At 40.3% G+C, this 15,385-nt stretch overlaps 1 protein-coding gene across 4 annotated transcripts in view; it reads right to left on the bottom strand.

The window, feature by feature from the left end:
• Positions 1-13,685, bottom strand: part of CUL1 (cullin 1) — a 124,806-nt gene extending 111,121 nt beyond the window's left edge. The window contains exon 1 of one of the 4 annotated variants that reach the window (XM_058297518.1): positions 13,410-13,685. The gene's annotated coding sequence lies outside the window, so the exon portion shown is untranslated. Of the gene's footprint in view, positions 1-12,882; positions 13,327-13,409 lie in introns of those variants that run through there. The other 3 variants (XM_058297515.2, XM_058297516.2, XM_004484232.5) reach the window with 3 other exon arrangements.
• Between the last annotated feature and the right edge of the window lie 1,700 nt (positions 13,686-15,385).

Here is a 15,385-nt window from a genome sequence, read left to right as displayed (position 1 = left end):
ACAAGGGCAAGAGACTTAGAGAAGGGTGTAGAAATGAAGACTGTTAGTAAGAGTAACTTAAGGGATAAAAAGAGAAGCAATAGTAAGATATGACAATGAAAAGGCAAAGAATAAAATGCACAAAGTAATGCCTTTGCAGTAATAACACTGAATTGAATGCTAATGGATTGAATTCCAATCAAAGGACATAGACTGACAAAATGAATTAGAAAATATGAGTCATCTATAGTTATCTACAAGAGATTAATCTCAGGACATAAGGATATAACCAGGTTGAAAGTGGAAGGTTGGAAAAAAGATGCAAACAGTAATCAAAAAAGATCTGGAATAGCAATACTATTATCAGACAAAATAAATTTTAAATGCAAAACTGTTATAAAAGATGAAGAAGGTCATTACATATTAATAAAAGGGGCAATTCACCAAGAAGAAATAACTATACTAAATATTTACACGCCTAACTCAGTGCTCCAAGATATATGAGGCACACACTGGCAAAGGTGAGGGGAGTAATAGATGTCTCTACAATAATAGTTGTAGACTTAAACTGGACAGAGGATAAATAAGGAAAGAGAGTTTGAATAATACGATAAATGAACTGATCTAGCAGACATTTTAGAGCATTACACCCCCAAACAGTAGGATATACATTCTTCTTAAGCACTCATGGATGCTTCTCTGGAAAAGACCAAATGTTGGGTCACAAGTCAGATGTCAACAAATTTAAAAAGACTGAAATTACACAAAACACTATCTGATCACAATGGAATGAAGCTGGAAATCAATAGTAGATGGAAAAAGGGAAAATTCACAAGTAAATGGAGATTAAACAGCACACTCTTAAATAATCAATGGGTCAAGGAAGAAACTGCAAGAGGAATCAGTAAATATCAAGAGACACAACATAACAGAATCTATGAGATACAGGGAAGGCAGTACTGAGAGGGAAATGTATAGCCCTCAACACTCATATTCAAAAAGAAGGGGTTAAGAAGAACATCAAAGACCTAATTGCACACCTGGAAGAACTAGACAAAGAACAGCAAACTAATCCCAAACCAAGCTGAAGAAAAGAAATAAGAGCAGAGCAGAAAGAAATGAAATTGAGAACCAAAAACAATCACAATAGAGAATCAACAAAACCAAAAGTTGGATGTTTGAGAAGATCAACAAAATTGACAAATCTTTAGCTAAACTGACAAAGAAAAAAAGAGAAAATGCAAATAAATGCAATCATAAACCAGTGGAGGGACATTACCATTGACTGCAGAAATAAGAGAGATCATAAGCAGATAATATGAACAACTGTATGACAACAAACTAGACAACACAGACGAAATAGACAAATTCCTAGAAACACATGAACAACCCACACTGAGCCTAGAAGAAAAAGAAGGACTCAACAAACCAATCACAGGTAAAGAGATTGGAGCAGAATTAACAAAAACCTCTTAAAAATGAAAAGCCTAGGAAATAGGGCTTCACAGGTGAATTCTACCATTCTTTCAAAGAGGCTCTAATACAAATCTTACTCAAGCTCTTCCAAAAAACTAAACAGGAAGGAATGCTACCAAATTCATTCTATGAAGCCAACATCACCCTAATACCAAAGGCAGATAAAAATATTATGAAAAAAGAAATTTACAGACGAATTTTTCTAATGAACATAGATGCAAAAATCCTCATCAAAATATCTGCAAACTGAACCCAAAAGCACATGAAAAGATTTATATACCACAATCAAGTGGGTTTTATGCCAGATAAGCAAGGGTGGTTCAAAACAAGAAAACCCAATTAGTGTAATATACCACATTAATAAATTGAAGAAGGAAAATCCTATGATCCTCTCAATTGACGTAGGAAATACACTGGACAATATACAACATCCATTCTTGATTTAAAAAACAAACAAACACCACCACTCTGAAAGATAAGAATAGAAGAAAACATTCTCACCATGATAAAGTACATATATGAAAAACCCACAGCTAACTCTGTACTCAATGGTGAAAGATTGAAAGCTTTCCTGCTGAGATCAGGACCAAGACAAGGATGCCCACTGTCACCAATTAAATCAGTATTGTGCTAGAAGTTCTAGCTAGAGCAACTCGGCAAGAAAAATAAAAGACACCCAAATGAGAAAGAAGTAAACTTTTAGTATTTGTAGAAATGATCCTAAACCTGGAAAATCCCAGAAAATCCAGAACTAAGCTCCTAGAAATAATAGACAAATTCAGCAAAGATTATGATGCAAAAATTAGTACCACACTACGAATGAGCAATCTGAGAAGAAAAAAATTCAATTTACAATAGCATCTAAAAGAATCAAATATTTAGGAATAAACTTAACCAAGAACACAAAGGACCTGAACTCAGAAAACTATAAAATATTGCCTAAAGAATGTAGGATACAGTTAGTAGTAATACTTTTGAGGATGCTCTTTCATAATTTGTTACATATGTTTCACAACAATGCAAGGTATTTGTGGTGGGGTGACAGATGGGATCCATGTATGTTACACGTTTGTTTTATAAGTTCACAACTTTTACTATACACTTATTGTTCATGTGTGTTCATGTATGAATGATATACCTCAATAAATTGTTTTTTAAAAAACAATTTATAAAAGGGAAACAGCTGTGGCTCAATCAAATTGGGCTCCCGTCTACCATATGGAAGGCCCTAGTGAGCGTCCTGGGGCCTCCTTGCAAAGGCAGGCCTGCCCGTGCACCGCCAGCCCACAAGAACCATGGAGAGCCACCTGGCCCGGAGGCACCACAGAGAGCGGACCCAGCAAGGTGACTCAGCAAAAAAAAGGGAGACAAGTAAAAACACAGAAGAGCGCGCAGCGAATGGACACAGAGAGCAAAACAACAAGCAAGTCGCATGGGGGGGGGACGACAAATTTAGAAATAAAATTTTCAAATTTTAAAACTAAATTTTTTTAAAAAAAATTGCTAAAAGAAACCAAGGAAGACCTAAATAAATAGAAGGCCATTCTACGTTCATGACATTTGATATTTAAATATCATTAAAATGTCAATTCTACCTAAACTGAATTCAATGCAATCCCAATAAAAATTCCAACAGCCTTTTTTTCAGAAATGCAAGAACCAATTCTCACATTTATTTGAAAGGGTAAGGGTCCCAAATAAGCAAAAATATCTTATAAAAAGAACAAAGTTGGAGGACTCCCATTTCCTGAATTTAAAGCATATTACTGGGAAGCAGGTGTGGCTTAAGCAATTGTGCTCCCATCTACTATATAGGAGGTTCAGGGTTTGATTCCCGGGGACTCCTGGTGAAGGTGAGCTGGCCCATGCAAGAGTGCCAGCCCACGCAGGAGTGCTGGCCCACGCAGAGTGCAGCAAGATGATACAACAAAGAGAGACAATGAGAGAAACAGCAGACCAGGAAGCTGACGTGGCACAAGACATGGAGCACCTCTCTCCTACTCTCGAAGGTCCCAGGATCAGTTCCTGATGCCGCCTAAAGAGAAGACAAGCAGATAAAGAAGAACACACAGCAAATGGACAAAGAAAGCAGACAGTGGGTGCAAAAACAAGGGGGGGGGAGGGGAGAGAATAAATAAATCTTTAAGAAATAAACTGATTTATAATCCCATTAAAAAAACTAAGTTGCTTTTTCTAAAAAAAGCATATTACTTCGCTACAGTGGTAAAAACAGCATGGTGCTGGCATAAAGGTAGATGTATTGACCAATGGAACTGAACTGAAAACTCAGAAACAGACCCTCACATCTATAGTCAAGTGATTTTAGACAAGGCTGTCAAGACTACCCAGCTAAGCAAGAACAGCCTATTCAACAAATAGTGCTGAGAGAACTGGCTATCCATAGCTAAAAGGAAGAAAGAGGACCCCTACCTCACAATTTATACAAAAATTTACTCAAAATGCATCAAGGACCTAAATATCAAAGTCAGAACCATAAAACTCCTAGAAGAAAATGTAGGGAAACACCTTCAAGATCTTGTGGTAGGTGGTGGTTTCTTAAAACCTTACACCCAAAGCACGAGCAACAAAAGAAAAAAAAAATCAGTAAATGGAAGCTCCTCAAAATTAAAAACTTTTGTGCTTCAAATGACTTTATTAAGAAAGTGAAAAGGCAGCCTACTCAATTGAAGAAATCTTTCAGAAACCATATCTGTTAAAGGTTTGATCTCCATGTTATAGAAAGAAATGATGTAATTCAACAATTAAAAAACAAGCAACCCAATTAAACAATGGGGCAAAAGACAAACATTTTTCCAAAGAAATACAAATGGCCAAAAAGTACATGAAAAGATGCTAAAGATGACTAGCTTTAGGGAAATGGGAGATCAAAACTATAAGACAGCATTTCACCTACTACAGAATGGCCATTAAAAAACAAAAAAAAAACCCCAGAAAAACAGAAAACTACATGTGCTAGAGAAGATGTGGAGAAATGGGAACACTCCTTCACTATTGGTGGGAATGCAGAATAGTGCTGCCTATGTGGAAAATCCCTTAAGTTGAATATAGAACTGCCATATGATCCAAGAATCCCGTTACTAGGAATACATTCAGAAGAACTGAAAGCAAGGATGTGAACTGGCATTTGCACACTGATATTCACAGTAGCATTATTCACAATTGTTAAAATATAGAAACAACACGTGTCCATCAATCAATGAATGGATAAAAAAATGTTGTATATACATATTCAGCTTTAAGAAGAAATGAATTAGGGATGCATATGACAACATGGATGAACCTTGAGGATACTGTGCTGAGAGAAACAAGCTAGACAGAAAAGGACAAATATTGTATGATTCCAATGATGTGACGATCTCAAATAAGGAAATTTATAGGGACAGAAAGTAGATGAAACGTCACCAGGAGGTGAAGGAAGAGAGTAATGGGGGAAGACATTGTTTTATAGGTTCAGAGTTTCCATTTGGGGTAACGAAGGTTTGGAAATAGATAATGATAATGGTAGCACGACACCGGGAATTTAAGTAATGCTACTGAATTGTAACTTTCTTAAAAATGGTTAAAATGACAAATTTTGTTATATATTTTTTACCATAATGAAATTTAAAAAACAAAACAATCAACCTTATATCAAAAAAGGATTGCATGCATGATATAGTTCACCAGTAATGGCCCAGCTAAAATGCAGACATAAAAAAATCCCTGCATAGTGTAAAGTCACCTATACACAAAACATTTACAGAGATAGCGCTGCAGAGCTAACTCTGCAAAATGGTTTGTCTTCAGCATCCCTAAGCTTTCTCCTGTGTCTTTTTGTCCACTGTTGATTGTGACCTACCACTTTTACTCAGGTGCCCCTGTTTCAAAATATGATCAACATATCGAACAGGAGACACTGGTTTCAGCAGTCTCTCTCTGGTGGCTGATTGGTAATACATTCCTGCACTATATTTCAAAGTATACCCTCAACCAGGAAAGTGTAAGAAAGATTTTCGTCCAAAGTAAGGCATTCCCCAGAAGCAGGAAGCTGGGGAGAGCAGCCACAAAGTCACAAAATGTGTTCAACAGTCTTTGGCAGATACTAAGTGCTGAATAAATAATGGTATTATTACACGTACGATGAATCTGAAATTAAATCTTTAAAATATTTATATCTTTAAAATGGTAGACGTCAGAAGCAGCCACTCATGACTTCTTCTCCACCCTTCCCCAAAACAAATGCCTTCTAGATCCCAAAGCTAAGCTGGGTTAGGGGAGGCCCACTGGCCTAGACTACTGATCTATTCCTGGGATTCCACTTGGGATCAGAGTCCCTGCCAGTCTGACCAGCCCGACTCTGCACTCCATTCTAAGGGAGGTCTGAGCCCTCTCTGCTTTTTATCCCCACACATCTGACATTTAGATGCCTCTCCTTATCAGGCACTTAAACTATTTTAGCATTTAATGAATTAATTTCTACATAGTAGAGGGCATCTTTTTCAGGCATTTGATGACCTTTCTATCTATTTTCTCCTAACTCCAATAATAATCCTACACGTGCCACTCAGAATACATTTCTTAAATAACTGATAATAACTTTCCTATTTTCTAAGCTGTAGTACAAACTATGCCAAAATAATTTTTCTAATTTTCAGCAATTCATATTGCTAAGCAGAATGAAATTAGGTTTAAAAACATCAATTTAAATGTTTCTATCATAGGCATTGTGAATAAGCAAAAAAGGTAAGATCCTGCATTAGTCAGCCAAAGGCGTGCTGATGCAAAATACCAGAAACTGAAACTGGTTGGTTTTTATAAGGGCATTTATTTGGGGTAGGAGCTTACAGATACCAAGCCATAAAGCATAAGTTACTTCCTTCACCAAAGTCTATTTTCACATGTTGGAGCAAGATCACTGCCGATGTCCACCAGGGTTCAGGCTTCCTGGGTTCCTCTCTTCCCAGGGCTTACTTCTTTCCAGGCTTAGGGTTCCTCTCTTCTCGGGGCTCCAGTTTAAGGCTTCGATATCAAACTCCAGCATCAAAACTCCAACATTAAAAACCCTTAACTCTGTCCTTTACCATGCCTTTTTATCTGTGAGTCCTCAGGTGGGGACTCAACGCCCTACTGGCACAAAAGGTTTATATAATTACTTAATCAGGTAAACCTATGAATCCAATATAATCTAATATGCCCACAGGAAAAAATCAGTCCATAACCATAATCCAGTATTTCTTTCAGGAATTCATCAATAATATGAAACTGCTACAGATCCCTACTTTCAAGTTCATATCACTAAGAAAAAGAAACTTGCACAGTGAAGAAAATTTATCAGTATATAATCCAGTGTTGTATGTTAATATAATAAAATATCAAAACAGTAAATCAATTTTATGAGATTAGGATCCTTTTGTGGAAGGCATGAAACTTAAAGGGGCCTGAAGTATTTGAAGAATTAAGGTAAGGGGGAAAGAGGAAGAAAATTAGACCAGCAGCAAAGGAAAAACCTAACTGGAAATAGGAAATAAAGCCCACCAAAGTCATATGTGAAGACTTTAACATGTCAACACAACTGAAAAGGAGCCTATTAGTGAAGCAAATACCAGTTTATTTCAGCATTAAACTAAATGGACATAGTCTCAATGCTTTCGTCTTTTTCTTTTTAATAGTGTTAATATACAGTATTAGAACTGCATGTACAATGTAAAAAATTGAAGGAAAAGTGAAAAACAGAAAAATTAAAATAACTGATAATCCCACTGCTCAACATAATCACTATCAACATTTTGTTTTACCGTCGTTGATGCATATAACCCAGTATATTAAAAAAATCTACAATTACACTTTACACAATGTATTGCGAGTAGGCCCATTTCTCTATATCTTTGCCAGAAGCAACTCATTTTTTAATCTATGCCAAAATTATTTTAAAAAATAGTTTATCAACTGATTTGAATTTGAGAGTATAGCTAGTAATGATGAAAATCTTATATGTTTACTGCTTCTCTTATAAATTACCAGTTTGCCTGTTTTTCCATGGGAGTTGGGGCAGCTCCTTTTCTTACTGGTTTATAAGCCTTTTTTTTATGATAAGAAAGTTAAATTTGCTTGAAAGTTACACTGTTTTTCTCAGTTTGCCATTTGCCTTTTGTTTACAGAATTTTAATATACAGAAATTTTATTATTCTAAAGTAGTGAAATCTTTTCAGTTTCTACTGTTGGTGTTAGGCTCACAGAAGCTTTCTCCATCCTGTGATTTGATGTCTATTTGTATTACTTTTTGGTTCTTTAAGTTTTCTTGAAAAAAATTTTTTTAAAAGCACCTAAGTTCCCTACTCTAAAATTACAACTATTTTTACTACTTTAAATATTTCACCAATGCATATATGCATATTTTAAATGGTTGCATCCACTTCATACCATGTTTTCCAAAGTATTTCCTGACAAGGTCTTTAAAAAAAATTGTAGTTTGTTAGATTTGAACAGACTTAAAAAGTGCTACAAATTTTTGTAATGCTGAGTCATAATATCCCACCCAATTTAACAACAACCCCAAAGTCCCAGAATTGTTTATTTCTATCACATCAGTGCCCCATCACTCTCCTTCAATGTACCACCAGTTACTGAAACACCAAGTGGTTGAGCGCCTGTTTCCCATGTACAAGGTCCCAGGTTCGATCCCCAGTACCTCCTAAAAACAAAAACAAAATGAAATAACCAGTTCAGTGGAGCCACTGTAGCTCAGTGGTTGAGCGCCAGCTTCCCACATACAAGGTTTCGCTCACTAAAAAAAAAAAAACACCAGGAGGAATAAGCTCTTTCTTAGTAGACAACCACAGCGCTGCAACATGAACTGTCATAATTACCAACCACACATCAGCTGTCAATCCTTAAAGCATTTTCATTCTATTCTCTTCTACTCTTCTTTCACCTTCATATGAAAGCCAGAGCTTGAGCTTGATTAAAAGCTCAAGCTCTGGCGTCACTGTCTAGTTTTAACTCGGCCTTACTAGCCCTCTGACTTATCACTGGAAGCCTCAGTTTCTTCACCTATACTCTAGAAGACAGATTTAACAATAGTATCTACACTTTGCAGGGCTTTGTAAGATTTTAAGTGGGAGGATATGCATGAAGTACTTAGTTCAGTAGATGGCACAGAGCAAGTATTAAATGAATGTTAAGGTGAGCAGTGTGCAAGGCACTGGGGACAAATGCATACCACATGGTTCATGCCCTAAAGGAGGGGAGTCTAATGGCAGAAACAACCAATTAAAAGTAAAATGGTAAGTGCTATAAATTAATGGAGAGAGAAAGTGGATTCGAGGTTACCAGGGTGTAGGGGGGGTATGGGAGTATTGCTTAATAGGTAGTTTCTTTTTGGGGTCTTGCAAGTCTTTGTAATGGATGGTGGTGACAGTAGCACAACATTGTGAATATAATTACTACTACTGAAGTGCACACCTAAAAATGGTTGAAATAGGAAACGTTATGTTAGATATGTTAACACACACACACAAAATTAAGTGCTGTTAGTTAAGGAGGCAGGGCAAGATGGGAACAGGAGAAGGGCTTCTAATTAGGCAGGTCAAGGCCAGCTTCTAGAGATGGAACTGCCTGAGCGGAGTCTTTTTAAAACAGAGCTGAGTCTTTTAAAAAGAACAGGAGCCCTTCAAATGACAGGAAGGGGGAAAGGAAGAGAAATGATATTCTAGGCAGAGGGGAAAGCGTGAGCAAAAGCAGAGGAAAGGTGAGCAAGGGAAATTCTGAGAACTGGAAATGCCATAGTGTCGAAGCATATAGTGGAAGGAAGGGAAAGAACTGTTCTTTCTTGATCCAAGTATCTCCATAAGGGAAAAACTTGAAAGGACTATCAATCTTAGGCTTCAGAACTCTGCTTTTCAAATATGAGTAAGATGCATTACACTTAAGACAGTTTTTCAAGACGCTGTTAAGAGTTAAAAGCCATGAAATTCTTATGGAATCCACATATTCTGAAGGCCTGAAGAAATCTTAAACAGGGTAAAGTAAAAAAAAAATTTTATTTTATAAATGAGCAAAGTTAAGCTTGGACTAGATCTCATGTCTTCTCAGGATCAAAACAGTCAATGCCCAAGTAAAAATGAATGAATAAATAACGCAAATACAGTTTTTCTAAGAAGCCAGACAATATCTGCCCCTGTATGAATAAAATCTGAAAGTCATTAAATGTTATAATTTTGTGTATAGAGTGCATTATTAAATGTACATGAGGAGGAAGCTTAAAATCCTCAGTAATACAACTTGGGGGGCTTATCCAAACAAAAGCAAACAAAGGACACACCCTACTAGTAAACCAACACACATTAAAAAAAAAAAAAAGAGGTGAAACTTTTTTTCTCCAGACATATCTAACAGACAAGTTCAAATTTAAATCAAGAGTACCAAAGAGACACATTATTCAAGATTAACACTTAAATTTCAGAAGATAGAAAAAGTTCATAGCTTTGGGACTTGGGAAGGAGCAAAGAACATTCCCCAAGTTTTGGGGCCCTAATTTTTTTAGTTTGAAGAACGTCAAGTAATGACAATTCCTCAATATAAAGACTATGGAATATTCATTTTAATTTTCCATGCTAAAAGGAACACTATGCCTGCTGGTCATCCTGGCAGTGAACTTCTGGTAAAAGACCCTTAATGACCCAGGAATATTTTCTGCCATGACAAGTCACTTCAATCTCTAGTAACCCCATTGGGGTTTCAGAGAAGAGCCTCAACTACCAATCTACTTCATTTTAAATGCAAAGCTGAGATATTTAAGCTGGGGGAGAAAAGACCTCAATCTTGTTTCCAAAAACGAACAAAAAATAAATTCCTCACCTTAAAACTAGTTTTGGTGGAAACAAAACTAATTCAAGTTTCACAAATTTTCTTAGCACTTCCCCGATTTCCACAGCAAAAGAAATCCGGGCATTTACCTATTGAGACACAATTTATCTACTGGGGAGAAGAGGAAAAGGAAAATGCAAAAGGAGGATTGAGAACAGCAACAAATTTTATTCCGAAGAAGCTACTACTACTACTAATAAAGTTTGCATTCTTAACCAGTGCAAAATGCAGAATGTTTTCAATAGACAAAACGAGGGTCGGTGGTCAAACAATGGGTATATATTAGAATCATTCCCCAAAAAACCATTCGAAGAACTGAGGTATCTACCAAGTTCTGTGCTAACTGCAGATACAAAAATAAATTTAAAATACTCTCTCCCTTCAAAGAATTCATAGACTGAAATGTATGGGTGAAAACTGACAATCAAGACCAAGTTAATTATCATTAATATATAGTAAGCAACCAAGGAGTCTAATGAACTTTCATCTAAGAAAACTGCAGAATCAACTTATGCATTCATCTCTTAAGTCTTCCAATGCGGTATACATTAGGAATGGGGGCATGACTACAAGCCCAGACATGTGGCTCTGACAGAGGGTGGGTTTTATATATTGGTGAAAAATCCCAGTGTACCTAGTATTTAGTGGGTTTGCTTTTTTTTTGCAAAATAGTTTTTAAAAGATGCCAGTGATGAAAAAATGTTTAACATTTTTAGAAAGTGATTTTTAAAACTTTAAATGTAAAGTAAACATTTTTTAGAAAGTAGGCTTCGACCACCTCTCTCTAGCTTAATGAGCACTCTTGTGAAACCTCCAAAAATGGGCATAACAGAATTAAAGCCAGTCTTGGGTTTAACATGCTTCAGAATTGGTAATGCCAAGTAACTATTTTGACTTAGCGTGGGAAAAAATATATAGAACTTTCAGATAAAGAATGTTCTAAAACTCAAAAGCCTTTTTATAATTTCACATCCAAATTTTTTACAACAAAAACTGCTGGTTTTGCTACTGCAGCAAAACCACACATTTTACTAAACAATACATAAACTCCCGAGTATTTCAGAAAACCAGGTATAAAGTGGCCATAAGACGAAGTGTTCAACTTACAAGTACACTACTTCAGCAGAGTGTTAGATACACTTAAGACGTAGAAGCTCATGGCTGAAAGTAAAAATGAAGTTTAATTGCCACTGTCACTCCAATGTAAGTATAATTCAGTAATAGTGTGAACATTTACTCCACTCATAATTGACTATTTGAATGCTATTACAGGGGAAAAAAATTACGCAGAGCAAATAAATCTTTGAGTAAGTTGCTGCAACTCAATATTTGCACTTACCACTACCCCTTACAACGAACTAAAAGCAATAGAGTGACTCAATCAGAAAAGAATCCAACTTTTAGTAGAGAACTAGCTAAACTGAGTATACTTACTCTGGGGATTCATTTCAAAGAATTTTTAGAAAGCAGTTCTTTAAGTTATTATGTCTGCATTACACAACGCACAGGTGGTAGCAAGATAGGATTTTTGGACCTTAGGATAAATGCACACATCTCTAGAGGTTCGGGACCCCAAACTCCACACACAGTCTAAGAGCCGCGCGCCCCTAGGTTTACCTCCGGGGTCACTCCCTGCGCGCTCCCGCTTAGCGCCCGGGCGCCGGGGACGCGCCGAGGCCGCAGCGCAGGGCCCGGACCCGCTCGCCAGCGCACCGCGGTCGCCGAGAAGCTCGGTCCCGTTCCGCCGCCGCACTCGCATCCCCGTGCGCCAGGCAAGCGCGGTGCCCCCTCCCCTGGCCCGCCGCCGGCAAGAGAATGGAGCTAAAGAGCGATTATTACCCAATAAGAGCAACCTCAACAGTCGCAACAATGAAGGCGGGGAACGTGCGAGCCCCGGAGGCGGGCAGGGAACCGGAAAGCAAAAGGGCCCGATTTCGTGGCTCCGCTGCTTCTCCGACTGCCTCGCTGAGCGCAAGCCGAGTACTTACTTGGGAGTACGAGTGAAGGTTGAAAAGTGATGCAGAGAGAAGAGCGATCCAGGAAGGGGGCGAGGGAGAAAGAGCAAAAGTCAGAAGGGGCTCACGTGGGGATTGGGAGTCACGCAGGGGTTTCCTGCAAGAGGGTAAGCGAAGTATGAGACTCCCCGAGCTGCCCGGGGTCCAGTCGTCTTCCCTAAGTCCCCGGCTGGAAGGCGGCCGGCACGACAAGGCCGCCACATTCAGGCGCAATGAATCGGGCTTTTTCCCAGTGCGTAGGTCCAGGCCTGGCCGCGCAGAGCGCCCTCCGGGGCCGCGGCTCAACCAGGCCGGAGCCGAGGGGGCTGACTCAGGGCCGGGGTCTCCGCTCGCTCCCTTCCCACCTCCCGGGTCTTCGGTCCACAAGACTCCCAGTCCCGGCCGCCATTCCGCCCTGCCGCGGCTCGACGCGGCGGCGGCTCAGGCCTCGCCCGGCGCCTCGGCTCGGCCGCCGCGGCCCCAGTCACTGCGACACCGCGGCTCGGGCTCGGGCCTGCGCCGCCGCTTCCCCTCGGCCCCGGCTGCCGAACCTGCCGCCGACACTCACCCGCATTTCCCCTGGTGCTTAAAAAACTCCGGCGACGTCTCCACCTCCTCACTGGGCCCCGGGCCCGGTTAAATCCCCGTCCCGCCAAGGTCTGGCAGCGTCCCTCAGCCACAGGGGCCGCCCCGCCTGGAGCTGCGTGAGACACCCTCTCCCTCCTCCTCCCCTGTCCACCAGGCCGTCCCTCCTACTGCTACTGCCACTGCCGCCGCCGCCGCCTGCACCACGCAACCTCCGCCCTCACGCCTTTCCTCCCTCGGCTCCCCGCCCTCCCGGCCTCACCGGCTCTGGCTACCGGGTGGGAGAAGCTGTTGGGGGGAGGGCCAAAACGCACCGCCATCGGCGTCTGGGGCGGGGGAGCTGGGAAACCGCCGCCGCCATCTCCCCACCAGCCGGAGGCGCGGGAGGGGCCCGGAAACCAGAGCGCGTCCCAACCTCTACCCCACCAGAACCTTGGAGCGAGGGTCACTGCTTCCAAGAGTCAATCCCCCTTATCTATAGAGTCCCCGCATCTCAAAGGTTATTTCTACCTGAAAGCCCACTGCTCTTTCCCCGTGAACACGCGGCGCCATCCCCAGCCGAGCGCACGGGATCCTCCTCCACGTTTTACGGACTCCCTCTCCTTTGGGCCGTCTCTAAAGACCCGGGTTCCCGCCACTTCGTACCTAACGAGGAGGGGTAACCTTTTTAGGTCGGTGGCAGTGGTCTCTGAAGAAACTACCCCAAAGCACCCTGAAGGACAGGGTCTTCTCCTGCCCCTCTCTGTGCGCACAAACTACACACACACACACACACCCTGAGCTAACACGGAAACACAGCTTACACCCACTTAGTAAAGCCTCCTCAGACAGGGAGATAAACCAAAAGCAATATCCCCGACTGGCAGATAAGAAAGTCCAAGATGGGAAAGTGCCCCTGAAAATCAGGTGCAGTCTTCAGAGGAACAAATTGTAGACGCTCTACCCTTTACACCTGCGGGCCTTAGGAATAACTACCTGAAAGCCTGAGATTATCTGCATCTCTCTTTTTTTAAAAAATCGTTTTAAAAATAAAGCCAAACCTGGCCTCCCTTCCCCTTTCGAATCCTTAAACTCACTTAAAATTTTGATAAGGATTCCCCTTACCATTTATCTATGTAAAAGACAAATCAAGAATGACAGAATTTAAGAATTTCTTTGGTATGCGGTGTAACTAAAATAGGATTTTTAAAAAAAGATTTATTTATTTCTCCCCCTCCCTCCACTGTCTGCTTCTTGTGTCCATTAACTGTGTATTCTACTGCATCTGCTTGTATTCTCATTAGGTGGCTCCGGGAATTGATCCTGGGACCTTCTGGAGTGGGAGAGAGGCCATCATTCTCTTGTGCTGCTTCTGCTCCCTGGTCTGCTGTTTCTCTTATTATTTCTACTCTGTGTCTCTTTTTGTTGTGTCATCTTGCTGCACCAGCTCTCCACCTGGGCCAACACTACTGCTCAGGGCAGCGCTCCTGCCCATACTCCACACAGGCCAGCACTCTGCACGGGCCAACACTCTGCGTGGTCCTGCTCGCCACACAGACCAGCTTGCTTTCACCAGAAAGTCCTGGGCATCAAACCCTGGACCTCCTATATGGTAGGCAGGAGCCCAACTGCTTGAGCCACATCTGCCTCCCAAAATAGCGTTGTTTTAACTGAAGTAGTTAGTCCCATTAATTTGAAATTAACCTGTCATAATTCGCTACTTGAAATATTCAAATTAAACCCAAATTTTGGCAACACAAATAACCACCTTACTTCCCCAAGCATGGTCTTGCCCCACACATAATGAGACACAGCTGTTTTTTAAAGGGCCAACAAATTCCATCAACAAGCAAGGAAGGATTTCAAATTACCCTATCAGCTAACCAAAAGACATGAAGAATGTAACTTTCTTCATGAGAACTAAGATACTATAGAGATTTTAGTACCTTCTTGGGGCAGAAATCCTCTATTCAGAGGAGAGGGCAGTCCCCTAGAGTCAGACATTTTTTCCTGAGAAACATGGGTTTCTCCAAACGCAGCCTCCCACTAGTATATTTGGTTCCTCCTGTTGAAATACGGTTTTTTCTCAATATGTTATGTATTTCTAGGAGTATTGTGTTTATATATACTTGTCATGAAAGTATGTTATCCTCCAATTTGTGTGGAGTGTTAAAAATTCTTGGGTTATATCCTGCACTTCTAAATAACAAAGTAAAAAAGGAAACGTACATGCACTTGATAACTTTTTTTGAGGGGCATATGGTAAGATTGAAGATAAAATGGAAAGTTTTTCCTATGGACCATGTTTTCCATTTTAGAGATATGATAAGGCTTTTTTTTTTAATATTCACCTCTTCTTACTGGAAACTGTGCTTCCTTCAGACAACGTATCTCATCTCCATCTTGCCTAACCTCTCTTCTCCAATTTCATCATTACATATGGTCTCCTTTACTCTGATTTCCCAGAGCTAAATATAAGAGTTAAGTGGGTCAGCCTTTCCTTTACT

Source organism: Dasypus novemcinctus, chromosome 5, assembly GCF_030445035.2.
Source record: "Dasypus novemcinctus isolate mDasNov1 chromosome 5, mDasNov1.1.hap2, whole genome shotgun sequence".
In the NCBI taxonomy this organism is placed as follows: domain Eukaryota; kingdom Metazoa; phylum Chordata; class Mammalia; order Cingulata; family Dasypodidae; genus Dasypus; species Dasypus novemcinctus.
Note: the sequence above shows the minus strand (reverse complement) of the source record. Positions and strands in the feature narration are given on the sequence as shown.